The 21,327-nt window shown below is 43.9% G+C and overlaps 1 protein-coding gene across 6 annotated transcripts in view; it reads right to left on the reverse strand.

Moving 5' to 3' along the window:
- FGGY (FGGY carbohydrate kinase domain containing) overlaps nt 1-21,327 on the reverse strand; it is a 398,623-nt gene that overhangs the window by 57,624 nt on the left and 319,672 nt on the right. The window lies entirely within an intron of this gene.

Consider the following 21,327-nt stretch of genomic DNA (forward strand, 5'->3'; position numbering starts at 1 on the left):
GGTTTGCACTGAAAGTGTCCTGGATCAAGATGGGGGTTCTCTTGGGGGTGGGGCAGCCTGGGCGAGGGACTTGTGGTGGTCTGCAGGTTGGCCATGCCCCCATTGGGGTAGGGGTACCCAATGGGGACAGTGCCGGCCTGGGCAAGGGGCTGGAGCAGTTTGCAGGCCAGCCATGTCCCTATGGGGTGAAGATTCCCACTGGGGGAGTGTAGCCAGCCTGGGTGAGGGGCTGAGGGTTCTTTTCAGGCTGGCCACGCCCCCAGCAGGGACTTTCACCCTGATGGTGGTGTGGTTAGACTGGGTGAGGGGCTAAGGACTGTTTGCAGGTCCCTCTCTTGGCGGCCACCCAGGCTATTCAAACCTCACGCATGCTCAGTTCAACCCTACGGCTGCCACTCACAGGCCTCCCTTTTTCAGTAGTTGGCCAGGTTGGGCTGGAAGCTTAGATCACCCCCGGCAATGGAGTTAGCTTGGCTTCCTCCATTGCCAGGGGTGACCCAAGTTTCCAGCTCACTCTGGCCTGCTCTGTGGCCACTGCCCACAGGCCTCTCCTTTGGTGGCCAGCCCAGGGGGGCAGAAAGCTTGGCTTCCTCCATTGCTGGGGGTGACCCAAGCCTCCTGCCCATTTTAGCTGGCTCCATGGCAGCTCCCATCTTTGTCCAACTAATTTGCATACTTCCTCCTGATTGGCTGTGGGTGTCACGGAGTGATGGTCAATTACAATATTTCTTATTAGTATAGACTACAAAGGTTGCTATGAGGATGCAATATGGCAATGCATGGGAAAGTGTATTGAAAAGGTGTTACACAGTGCTAAGAATTCCTTTGGATTTCAGCTTATAAGTTACTTCCTCTGGGAAACTTTCCTTGACCTACCAAATGGATAAGAAGGCCCTGCCACTGGTACCAAGGCACCCTGTGCTCTTTATCTGGACACTTGTCACACTGTATTGAAACTGCCTGGCAATTTCTCCCTTGCCCCAGTAGACAGACACATCAGAACTACAACATGATGGGTAATATATCATTTACTTGTTGCTTTTTCACCATCAAGCACATAGTTGCTGCCAAATCTAGCATTGATGCACATTTAATTCGTTAAATGAGCACATGGATTAATGAGGAGATTCATAGAAGTTTTCAAATGTGCTTTATGGGATTGCTTGTATACATGATGGTCTTGACTACGGGTTTATGACAGCATTCCCAATGTTTGGTACTTGAAACTTTGGCCAAGTAAGATGTTGCATAAAATACTAATTCTTTGGTCAAGTAAATTTGGGAAAGTGTCTTTGCAACCTAGGAATTCACAATGTGTGTTTATATCTTAAGTCTTAAGAGAAGTCTCTCTGTAAAGACACTTAGTTTACGTGAACATAAAGATTTCCAAATGAATTGTATCCAGGAATACCTTTTCCTGTATCATCAGGCACTCTTTGGAAAATCCTGGCCTACAGGGAACATATTTTTAGGTCTAGTAATAATTAATGTCGTTTTCTAATACTTTTTTAAATCGAATTTATTTAAACAATACAACAAAATTTAATCAACAATATAGTTGCCGTTGTTTTCTACTACTTGTGCCCATGCTCAGGAAGCATTTTAATCCCTCTGTTGTAAAATTCTTGTGATTTTGATGCAAAAAATTCGGTCAATGCATTTTTGAGGCATTCTTCATTATTAAATTTTTTTCCAAGAAGAAAGTTTTGCAAAGAACAAAACAAATGGTAATCGGAAGGGGCAATATCAGGAGAATATGCAGGTTGAGGGAGAACTTCCCATTCCAACTGGCGCAGTTTTTCAGCAGTGATTCTTGCAGTATGCAAGTTTACTAAGCACTTCCATATCCTTAATTCTATTTAAATCTCCTAACAATGCTTTAGACAGATTACTTATCCATTTTATAGATAATAAAATTGAATTTCAGAAAGCTACTACTAGTAATAAGAATGGAGATAAAATTAATCCCACTTATGACAAATGGATTGCTCAAGGCAAAAGAGCTCCAAAAGGGTAGATCTGGGGCTCAGATGCAGTCTTCTGATGCCAAGTCCAAAGTCTGCCACACCCTCCAAAGACGGGTTTCTCCAACAAATCCTTAGCAAGAGTGGCCCAGCTGTGGTAGGGGAGGGAGGTTTACAGCACAACCTCGGCATGCGGTTGGTGTGGTTTTTAAAGTGACTCAACATCTTCCATTAATTAAAGTTCCTGTTACCATGGTGATGGTTTATTATTGCTAGGCTGATAAGATGGCCAAGTCAAGAATATTATCTTCCTCCTTTTCCCTCTCACTCTCCATACCATTTTGTCTCTTTTTTTTCACTCTGATTACCTAACATAACTGACCTTTCTGCCTCAAGGTGTGATAAGGTGGTCCTGAAGCAGGGACCCCTGTTGGACCTCCGGTGATAACCTTTGGGATTTTTCCCCCCTTTGGCTCAGAGAAGAGGCTCTGTTGAATCAACTTGATTCAAATTTCATCTCTTGACATTTATCAGCTCTCTGATCATGAACTAGTTAAGTATCTTCCCCAGGCCTTGTTTTTCCATCTGGAATAAGGGATAAGAAAGTTTAACAGGCAAGGTTATGTGGAGAATGTGGTGTAACAAATAGGAAGATGCTAGCACAGAGCATGGAATGTAGTGGGAACACAATAAATGGTAGCAGTTGTAACTAGTAAAATAACAGCAATAATTATTATTTACAGAGAGATGAGATGAGACAGATATGTAGGGTTGGCAATTAAGGTCATTTTACTTCCATTCATTCATCAAGTATTTTGATTTGTTTTTCCATAGAAAGTGTCCTTTTTCTTTATAGCTCTTAACCCAAGATAAAGCATTAATTTATTTGTTTATTTACATATTAAGATTTTTATTGATTTTCAGAGAGAGGGAGAGAAACATCAATGTGAGAGTGAAACATCAATCGGCTGCCTCTACTGGGAATCAAGCCCAGGCATATGCCCTGACAGGAAGCAAACCAACAACCTGGTGCTTAGGATGACGCTCAACCAACGGAGCTGCATCAGCTGGGTTTGTGTTTATTTATTCTTAACTGTCTCTTTCACTCAATTGTAAATGTGATAAGAGTTGGATGATGTTTATTTTGTTCATTACTATGCCTAGGTGGATATTTGTTGAATGAATGAACAAATATTTACCAAGCAGCTACTCTATCTCAATCTCTGTGTCAGACATTATAATCAGGGAAATAACTAAATAAGATTCTTGCATGAGGGATCTGTAAAAATTGACCCAAATGAAGGAAATGGGGTATTTATCCCTAATTCCAAAATTCCAAAAGGGTTTTGTATAAGTCCAGGGACATCAATGGAACTAAATCTTCTGCAATCTAGCACACAGCACCTGTGGGGTGGTCGGAGGTCGGGGAGAGTCGGGGTCGGGGATGTTGGTATGGATATCTCAGTGCTCTAAGCCCCGAGGACCCAAACTGGTGGTGTGAAGCCTCCAACACAATCAGACATCCCCTTTGAAATGTATAGATGAAAAAGAAAGAAAAAAGAAATAGAGAGGAAAGACCTTTCAGAGGGCTTGCTCACTGACTCCTCCCAGAACAGTCTGATCTCCTTTGCCTGTGAAGCAAGAGGTCAGATCCCCACATGGAAAATCAATCTCCCAGATAGAATTTCTAGTTCACTGGTGCCACAACACGCAGGCTATTTCCAGACACGGAGGCGTTGGCCAGAGGCCTGGGCGTTCCCCACCCCACTGTACACAGTCAGGCCAAGCTGATACCTCCCCCAGGAGCAAGCAGCACTAGAGCCCTCAAATCTGCCCTTCTCCTTGGTCTGGATCTTTCATTTGAAGCTATTTTATTATTGCATTAATTATTAGTATTAGTTGCTTTAACATATTTTGGGTTATTTCCTTTGAGACAATCTAGACCCATGCTTCTCATGTCCGGCTGCCATGCCGTGGGGAAAGAAAGTGACGGGAAGCAGGAAACACGGTTCACCTTTGATCTGTTTTATATATTGGCTTCTCAAATGTAAACACTACTTGACACTATTTGAAAACTGCACCTGATTCTTTCAATTGAAAGAAGAGGAATTGGAGGCCCAGAGACATAGACCTCTTCCCCAGGTCACACAGTAAGTTGTTTGGTAACTGGACCAACACGAAACACCAGAGAGCTTATCTTAGACAAATGAGAGTGACAGATTCAGAAGTGTGGTCCAGTGTTTTCAGAGATGCTACTAATACTAGGGGTCTGGGATCAGAGTTTACCCATTATTGATGATCCATCCACAGGGCCACCACTGCTGTATGTGGATGGCTTTCTGTGTAACCCCCACAAGCAGCTGCCTGCTTAGCCAGCTCCAGGGAGGTCACAGAGTCTCTGTAACACTTCACCTCCCATTTGGTACAACACATTTTTTAATTTATTTATATTTTTATTGATTTTTACACAGAGAGGAATTGAGAGGGACAGAGAGTTAGAAACGTCGATGAGAGAGAAATATTGACCAGCTGCCTCTTGCCCACCCCCTACTGGGGATGTGCCCGCAACCAAGGTACATGCCCTTGACCAGAATCAAACCCGGGACCTTTCAGTCCGCAGGTCGACGCTCTATCCACTGAGCCAAACCGGTCCCGGCTGGTACAACACATTTTTATCCAGCAACCACTGCTGGCCGAGGATGAGGAAGGCTTGGTCCTATACCTGGAAGCTCACAATCGAGTGGGGTAAGCATGCCTGAAACACCCGCAGGCAGTGCTATGGGTAAGCACAGGTGGCAGGAAAGTGTGGAGGTTGGCCTCCCAAGAGGAGCTTCCCAACCAAAGCCACAGATGGGTTTCAGTATTATCCCAGTGAGTAGACTATCGGGTCTGAAGGTCAAGTGCATATCTCACCAGCTAGGTGACCTTGGGAAAGTGTTTAACTTCTTTGTGACTCAGCTTCCTTATCTGCAAAGCACTACTATCAGGACCTCATGGGATTGTAGTAAAGATTAAGGACTAATAGACAAAAATTGTTTTAAGGATTAAAGGTTGGTGCCTGCTCCAGGAGTCCCCTCTGCTACCACTTTTAGGAGCCCCTTGGGTAGAGATCCCAGCTGCCCACCACACAACAATAGGCTGGACTCCCTGTAAAGCAGGAAGTTTCCTAGCCGTCTGAGCACTTGCTTGAATCCCCACTTCAGGATTGTCTACAAATTTCTCCTCTGGCACTTGGAGTGATCAGGCAGCTTACTGGGATGAAAACAACTGCTGTAACTCAATCAGTCAAATCTGGTCTGTCAGGATCCCTCCTTATCAGAGATGCTGACAGGTGAAATTGACCCAGCCAACTTGGTAGGAGTTTCCCTCTGATCTATTCCATCCAACACACAGGTTCCTCCAGATCCAAGGGCCAGCTGACAGGGAGGGAGGTGTGGAGGGCAGAGGAGGTAGATTATGAGCTGGTGTGAGATGGATGGCTTCCATCCAGTAGCTCAGTGGCATTGCCTCAGAAGGTGCCTTCTCCATGCTGAAAATCTCCAACATGGAATGTTCCAACAGGCTAGACGCAAATGTGCTCTAGTGACAGGATAGCTTTCTAGGGGCCTTTAAAGAGTGCTCCTCTTCTATTTCAGGGACTCGTCAAAAATATCAGCGATAAGTAGCCAACCTTGACTATTGCTCCCAGGCCAAATTGACAGGCGATCTTTCTTAAGCAGGAAGCAGTATTATCAACTAAGAAGCACTTTGCGTTGTTGATTGTTTCAAAAATGAGGCCATTAGCTTTTGACTTAAAAACAAACAAACAAACAAACAATAGAGTTTAGGGATGTTGGGCAAAGGATGCTCCCTAGACTCCTGATCAATCAAATTCCTAATTGATCTGTTTATAGCTAACAACCCCTACCCCGAAGCAACTGCAGCCCTCACATATCCAGCTTTCCCTTCTGCTACTCTGAAACCCAGGTCCTGCATAGGAGCAAGTGGCTGTCTGCATTTATCCCTTTGCTCTCACTCGTACTTCTACCTGCAAAAGCCTCCACCTGGTGCTTCTCTGCTAGTCCTGTTAACATGTCCATGTCAAGCCCCACTTCTTACTCAGAACCACATTCTCTTCCCTGCGTGTGGCTACCAGGGAGCGGATTATGTAGCTGCACTCTTGGTTTCAGGTTGCTGCCTTGTTATTTATGTAGTCTGACTGTCAGCTCCTTGAAGTGAGGAACTTGGCCATGCTTGCCTTGTATTTTTTATTATTATTATTATTATTATTATTATTTATAAAAGACAATTCACCTTATACACTGCACAGCTCATACTTAGATGTCACCAGTAGAAAGCGTGTGTGCTTGGAGACAGAAAAGCCTTCATTCCAAGTCCAGCTTGAATATTAACACCCCAGCGTGACTTTGGGTATGAGCTTTGCACTTTCTGTGTCAGCTCCTCATTTGTAAAAATGAAAACAATAACCTTTTCTCATAGACCTGTTGTGAGAATCAGGTATGAAAGGTTGGCTGTTATTTCTGTAAGGAAGCCTCTCCAAGAAGGCCAGAGCCATCAGAGCTCTGTAGGTAGCTTTCTTTCTATCTGCTTCGGAAGGGGAAGAAAGCTTGGAAAACTGGGGAACAGATAGATGTAAGTCTATAATAAACACAGGTTCTGAGACTTAAGAGACTTAAGTTACACTCCTAACACTGTTACTTAGAACTGGATAGCTTTAGGTAAATCACTTCCCCTCTCTGGGCCCCCATTTCCTCACTTGGAAGATGAGAATAATAACTCACTTAGAATAGTGAATGGTCCATAGCTCGGGCTCAAGAAAGAGGAGTTTCTATTCCTTTTCACTAGGTACTATCTTGAAATGTGCCTGCTCTGTTGGTAATCAAGTCATGACTCCTAAGAGAGGTGGTACGCCACAGGAGGCTACTGGCCTCAGTGCCTAACTCAGAGCTGCAGATTTTTAGGTCATCTTATCCCTTGGGCTTCACTTAGAGAAAGTGGCTGGTCTCCATAACTAGCTACTCCTTTTCCAGTTGGCCTAGCTAATTCTACTCAGGAGAGAGGAAGGGAGGCTAATTCACTGTGAGGACTGACTTCTTTTTTAATATTTAAAATTAACCATAACATTCAGAGTCTAGCCAGGAGAACTGAAACTATTCTAGGTTTCTCAACAGAACAAATTTAATGCAAGCAATTGGTTTCATGCATGACAGAGAAAACAAAGAAGCCAAATAGGTGATGTTGAAGCAACTCAGAAATCAGAAAGCTGCTCCTCTTTTAGGGAATCAAGGGACAGTAGGAGGCCATGTTGTGACCACAGCCAGGGACTAGACATGTCAGGCTGGAGCTAAAACCAAAGAAGAGCTGAGTGGCCAGAGCTGGAACCAGAAAGGGAGAGGCAGATGGTGTCCCTCCCGACTTCTCTCCTCTGCCTACATCTGTATCTCCTATTGGCCAACCCAATTTCAAGAGAGCCTGGGAAATGTAATACACAGCAAAGGATGGGTGAATAAGTTATTTGAGAGTAACTAGGCAAATTATTGACCCTGCCATCTTTCAATAATATATGTATAGGGTGAAAAAACATGTGCTAGTGATCTAATGATGATAGTGAGCAACATAGTTATCATTTTGTATAACTCTCTAAAAGTTTATTTATACCGCCAAAGCTGGTTTGGCTCAGTGGTAGAGCGTTGGTCTGCGGACTGAAAGGTCCCAGGTTTGATTCTGGTCCAGGGCATGCACCTTGGTTGCGGGCACATCCCCGGTAGGGAGTGTGCAAGAGGCAGCTGGTCGATGTTTCTCATTGATGTTTCTAGCTCTCTATCTCTCTCCCTTTCTCTCTGTTAAAAATCAATAAAATATATTTTAAAAAAATAAATAAAAGTTTATTTATACCAATAACTGTGGTAAACACTTTATACATATTGACTCATATAATCATCACAGCACTCTTAGGAGGTATGTATAGTACTTTTAATAGCCATATTTTTATTTTTATTTTTACAAATGAGGAAGCCAGCTTAGAAAGGTGAAGGGACTGATCTAACCCACAGCTATTACCCTTGGATGCAGGAATGAAATCCAGATTTATGGGGTCTTAGAGTCTATGCTCTTAATTGGAGTCCTATGAATCATACAGTTAAGAGAAAAAGGAAGGGTGCTAGATATGTTGAACATAAAACTTCCCATAATTACTGGGAGGAGATTTTGAAGCCTGGGTTTCCAGGGCTAGAAGCCTAGAACACTCTGTGAGCATTAAGTTTGCCTTTAAAGAAACATAGAGATTAAAACAAAACAAAACACAAGCACATCACCTAATGTAGTTTATAAAGGTCCATGGCGTTCCCTCTTGGAGGCAACAGGACATTTTTGCTAAGATAGTGCCAAGGTCAGTGGCCTCTGTGGCTAGCTGTTTACTGACATTCGATATGCTTCAGCATCTGTTGCCCTTCTCGACTGATGGGTGCTTTATCTTAGCACTTCCCCAATGCCAGGCCTGGGGAAGCCTGAGTGCTGAGGCCTCTAAGACACTCACAGGTTGGTGACGCAGCTTTGCTTTCAAAGCTGGCCAAGGGAAGGAATATTCAGGGAGAAGGGACATCCATGGACCATGCTGGGTGATCTCAGGTCTACTCCAGAGACAAGTGACATCTCTAGGAAGTTATAAACCTGGGCAATCCACAACCTGAAGTTTCAATAGCATGCTCTGACTTCTTAACAAGGTGGTATATGATGAATCCTCCTGCTTCTGTGAAAGGCCATGGGACAATTTCTAGGTTAACTTTGAAGGAAATGGCAAATTTAGAATTTGGTATCAGAGGAAAGATGGTCACTTTTGGGGAGCTGGTATGCCTCTTTGATTTGGTGAACACTGCATATTTCCCAGTTTTGTCTTGGCCACCTGGAAGCTCAAAGTAACCCCTTTATTTATAGGTCAGAGACTCACAGACCAAATCTACCCCATAAATCTGTTTTGGGGGGAACTCACCAACACAGGATTAAAACAATTTAAATTTAAATGTCTTTTTAGGCAGAGCATACATTCTCCAATCCAGTTTAGAATCAAACCATCTGATCCTCTACTGCAGGGATGGGGAACGTCCAGCCTATAGGCCTTACAAGGCCTGAGAAATCATTGGGTCTGGCTCTGCCAAAGCATCAGGGGTGAGTTAAATATGTTTGACCCAAAAGAGCAGTCTAATTTTTAAGTTGAAAATGTTGTATGGCCTACAAATCCTATCTAATAAAAGGGTAATATGCAAATTAACCATCACAGCACCACAAAAATGGCGGTGCCCAGTCCTTATTATAAGCTTGCTCAAATCCCTTGTGGAAGCTGAATATAAAAGATTAAACAAGTTAACAAATTGATTTATTCCTTAAGCAAAACTGCTAAGATCCATGTAAGCAGCCATATTCCCACTGCATCCAAGGACTGATCAATCCTGGTGAGTCAATCTGGTCTGCTCCCCTTCCCACTTGCTATAGGAGTCCGAGGCTATGAGCCCACATTTACCATTCCCCCAAGCAGCAGAAGGAATGAACTTCTTCCTCATCACAAGTGAGGGGCCGGGACAGAGCCAAGTGGTATCAGCCCTATTTCTAGCATCTAATATGTAAATCTAGCTCCAGATGCCTTTGAAGCACTGGGCTGCAGGGGCCATGCAGAGGCCGGGTCTGGAGCCAGACCACCTGAGTGTGTGGCCTCTTTCTACCACTAACCACCGAGGTGACCTTAGGCTAGCGTATGGATGTCCTGTGCCTCCATCTCCTGCTATATAAAGGGGGGCAATGAAACCACCTACTTCACAGGTTTGTGGTGTGAATTAAATGAATGCAGGAGGTGGCAAGAGTGCCTTCTGTGTGCTCACTGTGCTTTTCTTCATAGGTTCTGTAGCAACTCTGAGGGGGCAGATGATATGGAACTGAGTCTCAGGAAAATGAAGGACCTTCCCAGTCAGGTTTGTTTACACAGGTAGCAGGCCAAGGAGAAGTCTCACCCAGCAGTGCAGGTGACTTAGAGAGCTACCTTTTCTCTTCTGTCTCATTTGACTTCCTCTTATCCACCTATAGTGGACTCAGCTCACTTACTCATACTTGGCAGAGAGCTTCTATAATACCATATAACAGAGGCTCTAGCAGTTACTGCTCACGTTTACTGTGTTGAGCAGAAATGGGGAGAGATTTGGCAGGACAGAGACACAGGTTCCTTTCTCACTTTCAGGGAAGGCACTCCACTACCAACGTCAAGAGCAGATCTTGGGTCCTATGCCCATCCCCACCCCCTGACCCAGCCCTTCAGCTCCATCACTAGCTAACCCTCAGTGACCCATCCAAAAGCTGCCTTCTCAAGACTTTTCCAGCCCTCAAGGCCGCTAAAGGCACTCTTTCCTTGGTGCCCCATTATCTCATTGGATAGCAATTATAATCTTATATAATAAAAGAGTAATATGCAAATTGACGGTCACTCCAACACACAAGATGGCTGCCCCCATGTGGTCAAAGATGGTCACCCCCATGTGAACACAATATGGTCACCACAGGATGGCTAGCAGGGGAGGACAGTTGTGTGCAATCAGGCCAGCAGGGGAGGTCAGTTGGGAGGGACTAGGCCTGCAGAGGAGGGCATTTTGGAGGGGACCAAATCTGAAGGGGAGGGCAATTGGGGAGGGGGAACCAGGCCTGCAGGGGAGGGCAGTTGGGAGGGACCAGACCTGCAGAGGAGGGCAGTTGGGGAGGGGGGGGGGGACCAGGCCTGCAGGGGAGGGCAGTTGGGGGGAACTAGGTCAGCAGAGGAGGGCAACCTGGGGGGACCAGGCCTGCAGGGGGGATAATTGGGGAAGGGCCAGGCTTGCAGGAAAGGACAGTTAGGGGCAACTAGGCCTGCAGGGGAGGGCAGTTGGGGCAATTGGGCCGGCAGGGGAGCAGTTAGACATTGATCAGGCTGGCAGGGGTGTGGTCAGGGGTGATCAGGCTGGCAGATAGAAGTGGTTAGGGGCTATCAGGCAGGCACGCATGTGAGCAGTTGGGAGCCAGCAGTCCTGGATTGAGCCAGCAGTCCCAGTGGGATTGGGTCTAAACAGGCAGATGGACATCCCTTGAGGGGTCCCAGATTGGAGAGGGTGCAGGCTGGGCTGAGGGACACACACATACACACACACACACACACACACACACACACACACACACACCATGCATGAATTTTGTGAACCAGGCCTCTAGTAAACAAATAACAGCTGACATTAAATAAACAGTAGGCCACATTACATGTACCAACATGTTTATCCTTCCAACACAAGTTGTGCCATCTATGATGTAGATGCGATTGTCCTATTTTATGGATGAAGGCTCTGAGGCAAACAGAGATTAATTTACCCCAGGTAGGTGGCTGAACCATGACAGGAGCCCATGCTAAGGCCCCATGGTCTCTGCCAATGACACTGAGTGTTGACTTTTTCATAAGTATCTCTGTGTATCTACCGTCTCCCCTCTAGACTTGAAACTCCATGGGCACTGAGATGTGTATAACTCTGTGTCCTGCCGCCATGGGGGATTGTCCCTGTCACATGGTAGGCTCCTGCTGATGAACCATGGCTTAAGAAATTAAACATGGAGCAGACACACATCTTTTCCTGGACAACTGTCATCTGTCAGCACAGCTACCACAGCCCACTGGCCTCCAGCAGGACGGGCGGCAGAAAATACATCCTGACATCACAGGAAGGGCCCGAGGAAAAGGTGCATTAATGGGGCAAAAACAAGTCAGCAGAGTGATTAATTTGGCCTCCCCTTCCATATTATGTTTACACAAGTTGATTATATAGCACTTAATTACTAATTTGCCCTACTTAAACCAAGAGTGCTTTTAATGTTTAATGAGATAAGGGAAGAAGATGCCTTTACTTAGTAAGGATAAGCTATTTTATTTCCTTCGCTTGTTTTGCCTGGCCAATTAATAACATTTCTAAGAAAATGCATCCCTCCCGTGAATTCTTTCTCTCCATCTTCTTTCTGACCTCCCAGGTTTAAAAAGAGATGGAAACAGACAAGAGCCACTTAGACACAAACAGATTTTGCTTACTGATCTGGCTGGCTGGACTGGGAAAGGCTTTGTAAAGTTGAGTCCCACAGGACCCACAAATAGTGCTGATTTGGGGGGAGCTGGAGTGTGTCTATTCCCAGAAATCATGACTTGGTTATTACTGACAACAGAGAACACAGCCATGGGTCTCCTTCCCTATAAGGCCACATTGTTTCCAGGGTATTAATGCCAGATAAGGGTAAGCACTGCCCTGGGACAGTGGAGACATAAGAAGAGCACAGACATTGGAGCCAGATCTGTGCTTCATTGCCAGCTGTGCCACTTGTCCTTAAACCCTGGGTACATCCCTTATACTTTCTGAGCTTCAGATCCCTACCTGTAAAGAATTAGCTGTCATCTGAACTACTTTAGCACCCTGCCCAGCTCAGAGGAAGTGCAGAGAAGTGTTAGTTTTCTTGTCTTCAGGATAAGTAGGGTAGGGCATGGACACAGGGATAGGGGAGTCCCTTTTGAGGACACCAGCATGATTGTCATCATCTGTAGAGCCCTGGAGTCTAGACCAGTGCTACTCAAAGAGCAGGTCCTAATGACAGAAGCTTGCCCGAAAATGTGAGCATACACACTGATCCCTTGAATGAGAACATCTTGCTCTGAATAAAATGTCATCATGGACTTAGATTCTGATGCAAGGACCTTATCTCACTGAGCATCTGTAACACACCATCCAGAGGGGGCCCAGGTCAGCAAACTGGCCCGCACCCTTCAGCCTGAATGATTGATACACATCTTCATGTTCCCCAAGGACCCGCCTGGCCTTCTCTTTCCTTATACACACCTTTTAAAAGGTTATCTATTTTTTTTTATGTTTACATTTCATGCATGTTTAAAGATACTCCAACTCAAGTTTCCAAACCCATGCTTCTTTCTTAAGGTTTATTGCAGAGAACAAAATACTTCTAATTAGCAAATATAATAATGATTTTTCCCTTCTGCATAGTTCTCCACCATTTGCCTCAATGCTGATTGTAAACAAAATTCTTTCATAGACTTCAAGGAAGACTAAACATTCCATAACCCTGAATCCAACTCTGTCAAATAGTGTGTGGTATGAGTGTGTGTGTATGTGTGTGTGTGTGTGTGTGTGTGTGTGGTCATTTTTCAGAACTTTTTTCACTCAATTACAGAAAATTCCTGATATAACTAAAGGTCTTATCTTTCATGATTTCTTATTTGGTTCAACAGCCTAACTTACTGTGTTGAATGTTAAGCTTATACTCCATGGATATGTTATCCATGAGTTACTTAATGCAAAGGAATAAAATACCCACCTATTCATTTCCAGTAAGGAATTTTTTTTTATGACACATAAAGGCATAAATGTTTATTAGAATGAAGAATTATCTTTAAGCTTATCTATATATATAAAAGCCTAAGCAACCGGTGCAACCTAGTGACCAGAACAACCAGTCAACCAGTTGTTATGATGCGCGCTGATACCAGGGGTAGACACTCAACACAGAAGCTGCCCCCTGGTGGTCAGTGCACTACCACAGCTAATCTCCCACGCTGGCCGACATGCTGTGACCCCTCCTCCTCACATCTGGCTGGTCCCACAATGGCCCCAATTGGGGGGGTTTGGAAGGGAGTGCCCAGCCAACCAACATCCCACAGCTGGCCAGCCAACCTTCTGCGGCCCCTCCTCAGGGCCGATGGGCCCCCCATCAGCCACGTTTTGGGGGGTGCCTGGCCCCCCAATAGGCCTCAAACGGCAGCCAGGCTGAGGGACTCTACCTGTGCACAAATTCATGCACTGGGATTTTAGTGTTTCTATGGAACGATCTTATATATTTTTATCAGGTTTTCACCAGTAGGAAATGTTGTCTCAAATAAAATGAAGTCAAAAAGTTCAGTAAAATTTCTTTTAGAAATATAGTTTTGCAACCTTCTATGTTTCTAAAGGACTCAATTCATGTTTCCCCATTTTTCCTTTGATAACAGCCCAGTTCTTACATTCCTGAGTAAAACTTGAGGAAGAGAAGAATATTTGGGAAAACTTTTAGCTTAAATCTTCATTTTAATAACAGTACTATAAAAAGTGTGTGTTAGTTAAAGCTCTTAATTAAAGTACTTTTAATATCTACTTCTATAAAAAGTAAATGGACAGATTATGATTAAAAGCAAATAAAAAACAATATTGACAAGCATATTAAAAAAAAGTCTTCTCTAGGCAAAAGGAATCAGAAAATTTCCAAACCAAAGAGGGCACATTTCTAGTTTTTATTTCTATATCTGCTACTCAACCAAACAGTGCTGACAACTGTGTGAAGCTGATATTTTTAATAAACCACACCACATGTGAAGGGCAGCTGCATAGGCATATTGGATTCTGGACTTTGCCAACCATTGGACATACGTTCACTGGGATATGGTTTGATGTAATAAAAAGAGCATGGACTTTGTATCAAGCAAGGTTATATGGCCTCCCATTCCTTGGACCTCACATGCACAGTGGAGACTGTTACCACCAGGGCTGCAAGGATTCTAGAAATGACCAGAAACAGAAAGTGATGGGACAGTAATAAGCCCTGCTCCTGCATCACCCTGGAAGGAACAGGAGAGCCCAATGCTATGTATCTTATATACTAAACCAATTTCTGAAACTGGAATTTAAAAAAATATATATTTTATTGAATTTTTACAGAGAGGAAGAGAGAGGGATAGAGAGCTAGAAACATCGATCAGCTGCCTCCTGCACACCCCCTACTGGAAATATGCCCGCAACTAAGGTACACGCCCTTGACCGGAATCGAACCTGGGACCTTTCAATCCACAGGGCGACGCTCTATCCACTGAACCAAACCGGATTCGGCTGAAACTGGAATTTTAAACTTGAGCTAATATTTTAACTTTGACACCATGGTTCCATTTTGCAAAGTGGATTGAAACAAGGAGATTTACAATTAGTCAGAACCTAAATGCGTTGCGTTTATTTATTTTGGAGAGGGAACAATGCTGGAAAGGGTGGAAAGGGTAGGAAGGTACTGTTAACCAGGCATGGCAATAAGGATGATGAATGTTAGGGCCCATATCACATTCTTAATTTAATCCTTCTTTAAAGTATTAATTACCATTCCAGGATTTTCTGTTGACTTTCTATGAGGCTTTGACATATGAGACAGGACACTCTGAAAATTCAATCAGAAATCTGAATCTATTTAATTAGAAACCAGAATCTCACATCTCCAGAAACACATGCTTAAGCAGCAAAGGCCAAAAGGCAACTAAACAAAGTTGACAATATCAGGACCATATGTGAAATGGATAAGATCATAAAAGGCCTGGGGCAGAATGCTAAATAGAACTAAAAGTCATAGCAATAGACTTCTTGTACAAAAGAAGAGCAAGCCCTGAATTTTTATATACTTTTGGTGGGATTATAAAGTGTTAACATGTATCAAAATCCTAAAAGTTAGACATACTTTGGACAATTATACCTCATAATGTATTTTTAACATAACTGAGGATGTGCACAAAAAGTTAGCTAGAGAGATTATTAATTGCAGCATTATTCAAAACAATAGAGACATCTTAAATATTTAGAATAGGAATGAAAAAGTGATAGTAGGATTCTATGTGGTAAAAAGTTAGGCAGCCTGCAAACATAATAAATAAAGATGTTTTCTATACTTTTTGGTGGGGGAAAGGCTACAACTATGCATTGTATGAACACATTTTTATAAAGTAAACAATTATTTTAAAATATGTATAAAAAGACATATAATGGCAACGAGAATGTTAAATAGTGGTTATTTTAGAGTAGTAAGATCACTGTTTGCATAGTTTTCTTTTTGCTTAACTACATTTTCTTTAAAAATTTTCAAAATTTATTGACTTGACACACACAGACACATGCAAACACATACAAAGAGAGAGAGAGAGAAAGAGAGGGAGAGGCCCGGTACAAAAAATGTGTGCATGGAGGGGGAGGGGGCAATGGGGATGTTCCTCAGCCCAGCCTGAACCCTCTCCAATCTGTAACACCTTTTGGGATGTCCAACTGCCAGTTTAGGCCTGATCCCTGCCTAAACTGGGAGTCAAACATCCTTCTCACAAGTCAGGACTGCTGGCTCCCAGCTGTTCACCTGCCAGCCTGATCACCCCTAATCACTCCCCTGCCAGCCTCATTGACACCTCACTGCTCCTCTGCCAGCCTGATTGCCCCCAACTGCCCTACCCTGCTGGCCTGATTGCCCCCCCTGCCCTCCTATGCAGGCCTGGTTGCCCCCAACTGCCTTCCCCTGTAGGCCTGGTCCTCCAAAACTGCCCTCTCCTGCCAGCCTGGTTATCCCCAATAGCCCTGCCCTGTTGCCCCCAACTGCCCTCTCCTGTAGCCCGGTCCCCCCCAACTGCTGGCTCCTACAAGCCTAGTTGCCCCCAAATGCTGTCCCCTGCTGGCCTGGTTCCCCCAAACTGCCTTCCACTGTAGGCTTGTTCACCCCTAACTGCCCTCCCCTGCAGTCCTGGTTGCCCCCAACTGCCCTCCCCTACTGGCCTGATTGCCCACAACTGTCTACCCTCCCCTGCCGGCCATCTTGTTGCGGCCATTTTGTGACCACATTGGGGTGACCATCTTATGCAAGGGTGTGATGATCAATTTGCATATTACCTCTTTATTATATAAGATGTGCCAAGAAATGGGATGGCTTCCTATTCCTGAACATTTATGATATATCAGTCTTTCCAAACCCCCAGAAACCAGTCATGATAATCAGCTTTACTTTGCAAATGTAAAACTGTTATTTTTGGTGACAGATAGCCAAAGAGAACTAAAAACCCACAGAAAGCTGACTCACAAAATAAAAAAGATTGGAGATGTATACGAAGAAGTACTTAGCAGGTGATGAATAGAACTGTCTTTAAATGAAGTGAACTTCATGGAAAAGGATGGGAGAGGCTTCAGCTAAGCAATAAGGATGTCTGCAAAGACTGACCTTGAGAGTATACCACAGCAGTCAGTGTGGATGGTTTATCTTGTGGGTGCACATTACAGAAAGTGTGAGTAATCACGGCTCTCTACCCCACTTATGTGGATTGCTCTGCAAGACATGGGAGTCTGTGGGGGACGTGACAGGGAGAGCTGATGGTAGGAGCAAATGGAGTCAATGGTTATGAGGCGGGGACCCTCACACTGTGGGAGAAGAATGGTTTGATGAATTGGTTGATTCCTGGGGCTTATTTTCTTTACATTGGTACCTATCTTAAGTTGATTGCTAAATTCATCCTGATTTTTTGTCACTGTCTTTTTTTGCTTCAGATGTTTTCTCCTATGCTTTTTTGAGGGTAGTGGTGGTGGTAAGAGTGGGTGTCAGGATAAATAGCACTGTTAGAATTAAAGATTGCTTTGTATAATTTTGAAGAAAAAACACACACCTGTCTCTGAAGATAAGAATTGAGAGAAAGTGCATGACATCTGCAGGGGCTTGAAGGAAGCAGTGTGGAAGGCCATTTTGAATGTATGCCTCTTGGCCATTGGATTGAGTTTTCTCTCAAGGCATCTTGTTTTATGCATCCTTTGTATGTCTTAGAACTTCTCTATGGTCTGTGCTTGGAAAATGTAAACACATTGACATTTCATACACTTATTTTTGCCAGTCTGTTAATTTTCTAGGGCCTGGAGCCTACTCCTGACATCTAATTGTAAGCATCTGGTTTCCAGGTTGTTCAGAATCAGAGAACACCTTGGAGAGCAGACAGCTAAGGGAGTGGTGGGTGACTTTCTAGGGATGAGGGAGTGATCAAATGAAATGTCACTGAGGTCAAGACTGTGTGGATTCCATACGCCTACCAATAAAAGGAGGGAGCCTCTTTCCCTTGCCCCCTCCCACCTATTCAAAGGCTGAACTTTCAACTGGAAGTGGCATCTCTATGGTTTGACTCCATTTTACTGATTAAATTGTAGATACAGAGACAACCCTGACATGATTCTCATCACACAGTCTACTGAAGACACAGTTTTAATACTACTAAAAGGAGAGGAATAATTCTTTAAAATGCTATTCATCATTCTGTTCTTTAGTGAGAATGGATGTTTATGTCAATATCCTTCATGAGATGCCAATTTGAAAAGGAAATAGTAGGATGGCTTAGATGTCTAAAGGAAGAAAGTTCAGGAAAAGAGACACTGAGGTATGAATGGACAAAAGAACACAAGGTGGACACTTGGAATTGTCAGTAGGTTTCAAAATGTGGAATAGCAATGCGCCTCATAATTGACCGATCTTTCCCACCAAAAAATTTCATCCATTGTCCCTCTCCCTGCATCTGAAACAACTTTCCACGAAAGTTGCAAGAGCTATAAGTAAAACCCACAACTGTAAAGTCCTTCTAATCATTGGTATCACCAATGTAAGCTGGAGTCACCAATTCACGTGCCCAGGAAATTGGGAAATCCTGTTTCCCCAGGCACGGAGGCCCTTCCCTAGGTCCACAGCCTGGGTCCTGTGGACTCTTCCTAGCCTTTCCTTCAGTGTAGAGGAGATAACTGGCTTTTTCTATTTAATTCTACACACCTGCTTAAGAAACAAAGTCATCCATCCAACCACCAGAGAGAAGACAAAACATCTGGCCTGCTGGAATCATTAGGTTGCTGGCAGAAATTACTCAGTTTTATTAAAGGGAGAAGGGGCAGACACCTTGAAGACCATACTAGGATCTTTGAACTTCAAAGAAAAAAATATATATTGAAGTTTAGGTTGAAAACTAGGAATGCCAGGGAAAAAGCAACTCTGTTTACCTCAACTTGCCAGAATCCTGAGCTGGTGGTCCCCAGGCCTGGGGCAGCCAGGTTGGCCAGAGTGGCACGTCCTTTCTGAAGAGGAGTGAATGAAGCCAAGGCTACATGCATTCAATTTGCAAAGCAGTCCCAATCACAGTCATTAGAACGATGTTGATAATTACAGCCAGGGCTCTCGAGGTCATGAGAGCTTTCAAAAATTCTGCATAGTAACAGTCTCACAGGAGTGGCACTTGTTATTTCAATATTTTTTGAAAAGGAGATAAAACAAACAAATAAATGAAGCACTTGGAGAGGCCAGGTGACATCGAGGCTACACAACAGGCAAACACAGAGGCCAATACCACACAATTCTCTAGGGCACGGGATGACAGACAAGACATCAGGTCTCACTTTAGGGATACCTTTACTAGATGGCAGTGTCTCACAAGAGGCACCTATGTCCTTGGGCTGTGCTGGAGACCTGAGCTTGTTCTTAAGATGTTGTGTGCCTCACAGCTGCTATTTGAGTTGCCAATGCTAATATTCCATAGACCATATCTTAGAGCCTATGCCAGGAGATGAATGAGGAACCTCATGTAAAAAAAATGTCAGTAGAATCCTCTGGGAGCTGGAAACTTCAATTTGACTAAGACACCAAGTCATGGTATGAAGTGGTGGATGGTGCAGCCCCTTCTTGTTTGGGCTGCAGGCTATTTCCTGATTTGTGACCAATGACAATTCTTTTCAGCAAATACACCTTTAAACAACTTGGAAGCCAAAAAAATATTTTTAAAGAGAAAAAATCAAACAAAGTAGAAACAGGATAAAAATTAGGATAGGCTATCGATCCAGAGAGACCTTGGTTTCTATTCTGCTGTCTCGTATGAGCTATAGCCAAATGATTTAGAACCTCTCTGAGCCTTGGCTTCCTCATACATCAACAAGGATAAAACATCCATCCTGCAGGAAGGGAGGCTGTCAAAATTAAATGAGATGTCTTAGTCCATTTGGGCTGCCATGACAAAACACCACAGATGGAGTGTTTAAATTGCAGAAACTTATTTTCTCATAGTTCTAGAGGCAGGAAGCTCAAGATCTAACTGCCAGCACGACCAGGTTCTGCTGAAACCATGTTCCTGGCTTGCAGAGGGCCACCTTTTCACTGTGCCCTCACATGGGCTCTTTCCCAGTATCGCCAGGAGAGAAAGGAGGCCGGGGACAGCAGGTGTGTGTGTGTGTGTGTGTGTGTGTGTGTGTGTGCAAGTGCACATATACAGCTCATTGGTATCTCTTCTCCTAGGGGCACTAATCCTATCCTAAGCCCCTCCCCCCCACAATATCATCCCTAATTACCTCCTAAAGACTCACCTCCAAATAGCATCACACTGAGGGTTAGGGGTTCGGTATATGAATTTTGAGAGGACACAAACATTTGGTCCATAGTATGAGGTAACCTATGCAGGGCCTTAGCAAGCATCTCCACTGTTTTGTTTTAATGATTATAATTTGTCCCAGGAAGGGAGAGGCATTTAGTTATGAGAACATCTTTATAAGTTGATTACATCTATACTAATAAAATCATAATATGCTAATTAGACTGGATGACCTTCCAGACAAAGCCGTAGCAATGGGGCCAAGGCAGAGACAGCCTCCATGACTGTGGGGGGGCCGAGCCCCTTGCACAAATTTCATGCATTGGCCTCTAGTTAAAATAATAATTGACAAGTCCTCGACATTTCAACAATAAATAAGTACCTCTAATGTTTCTGAGTACCAGAAAATCCAGGAGAAGTTGAAGGTTCAACTTGACCATCTTAGTCTAAATACTGCAGTTAAATCCACAAGCATTCTAGAATGGATTCTGTGCCTTGGAAGGGCTGTTCCCCAGGCACTCACTTGAGAAGCTTGGGCAGTATATCGCGCAGCACACTTCCCCAAACGTGGTATAAAGAGCACAGATATTGAAGTCAGACTTTGCATCTGTCTGTTTCTAACAGTGAACCGTAAAGTGCTGCCATCTCTCTGGGTCTCTGCTGTCCACATATGTTGTTATATCAGGAAGATTATATGAAAAGCCCCTGGCATAGTTCCTGGTACACAAGAGGGTCACAGTAAATTACTGGGCTCCTGGTGAAAAACCTGGCTTCTCGTCCTGACCTTGAGACCTGGGCAAGTCCTGTAAGCTCTCTGATGAACAAATATTTCCAGAATTCTAAGCTGAGACTTAGGAGCCAGACTTCCTGGTTTGGGCATTTACTAGCTGTTTCAACTTGGGCTTTGTTTCTTTATGTCTCATGTCCCTCAACTATAAAATGGGGATAATAGAGTAACCAGTTATGGGACTAGATGTGCATTCTCAATCCCAGCAAAGGATGTGCTATTGATTATTATTACAGACAAACAAATGGGGCGGAGAGCAGAAGGGTCAGATCAGAGTCAGCAGGCAGTGTGGCCAGTGTTTGAGCCCAGGCAGTCTGACTTCAGAGCCTGTGCTCTCTGCATATACCCGGGCTGATTCCCCTCCTTTTTGTAAATCTGCTGTTAAT

This window comes from Pipistrellus kuhlii, unplaced genomic scaffold (assembly GCF_014108245.1).
Source record: "Pipistrellus kuhlii isolate mPipKuh1 unplaced genomic scaffold, mPipKuh1.p scaffold_m20_p_2, whole genome shotgun sequence".
Taxonomy (NCBI): domain Eukaryota; kingdom Metazoa; phylum Chordata; class Mammalia; order Chiroptera; family Vespertilionidae; genus Pipistrellus; species Pipistrellus kuhlii.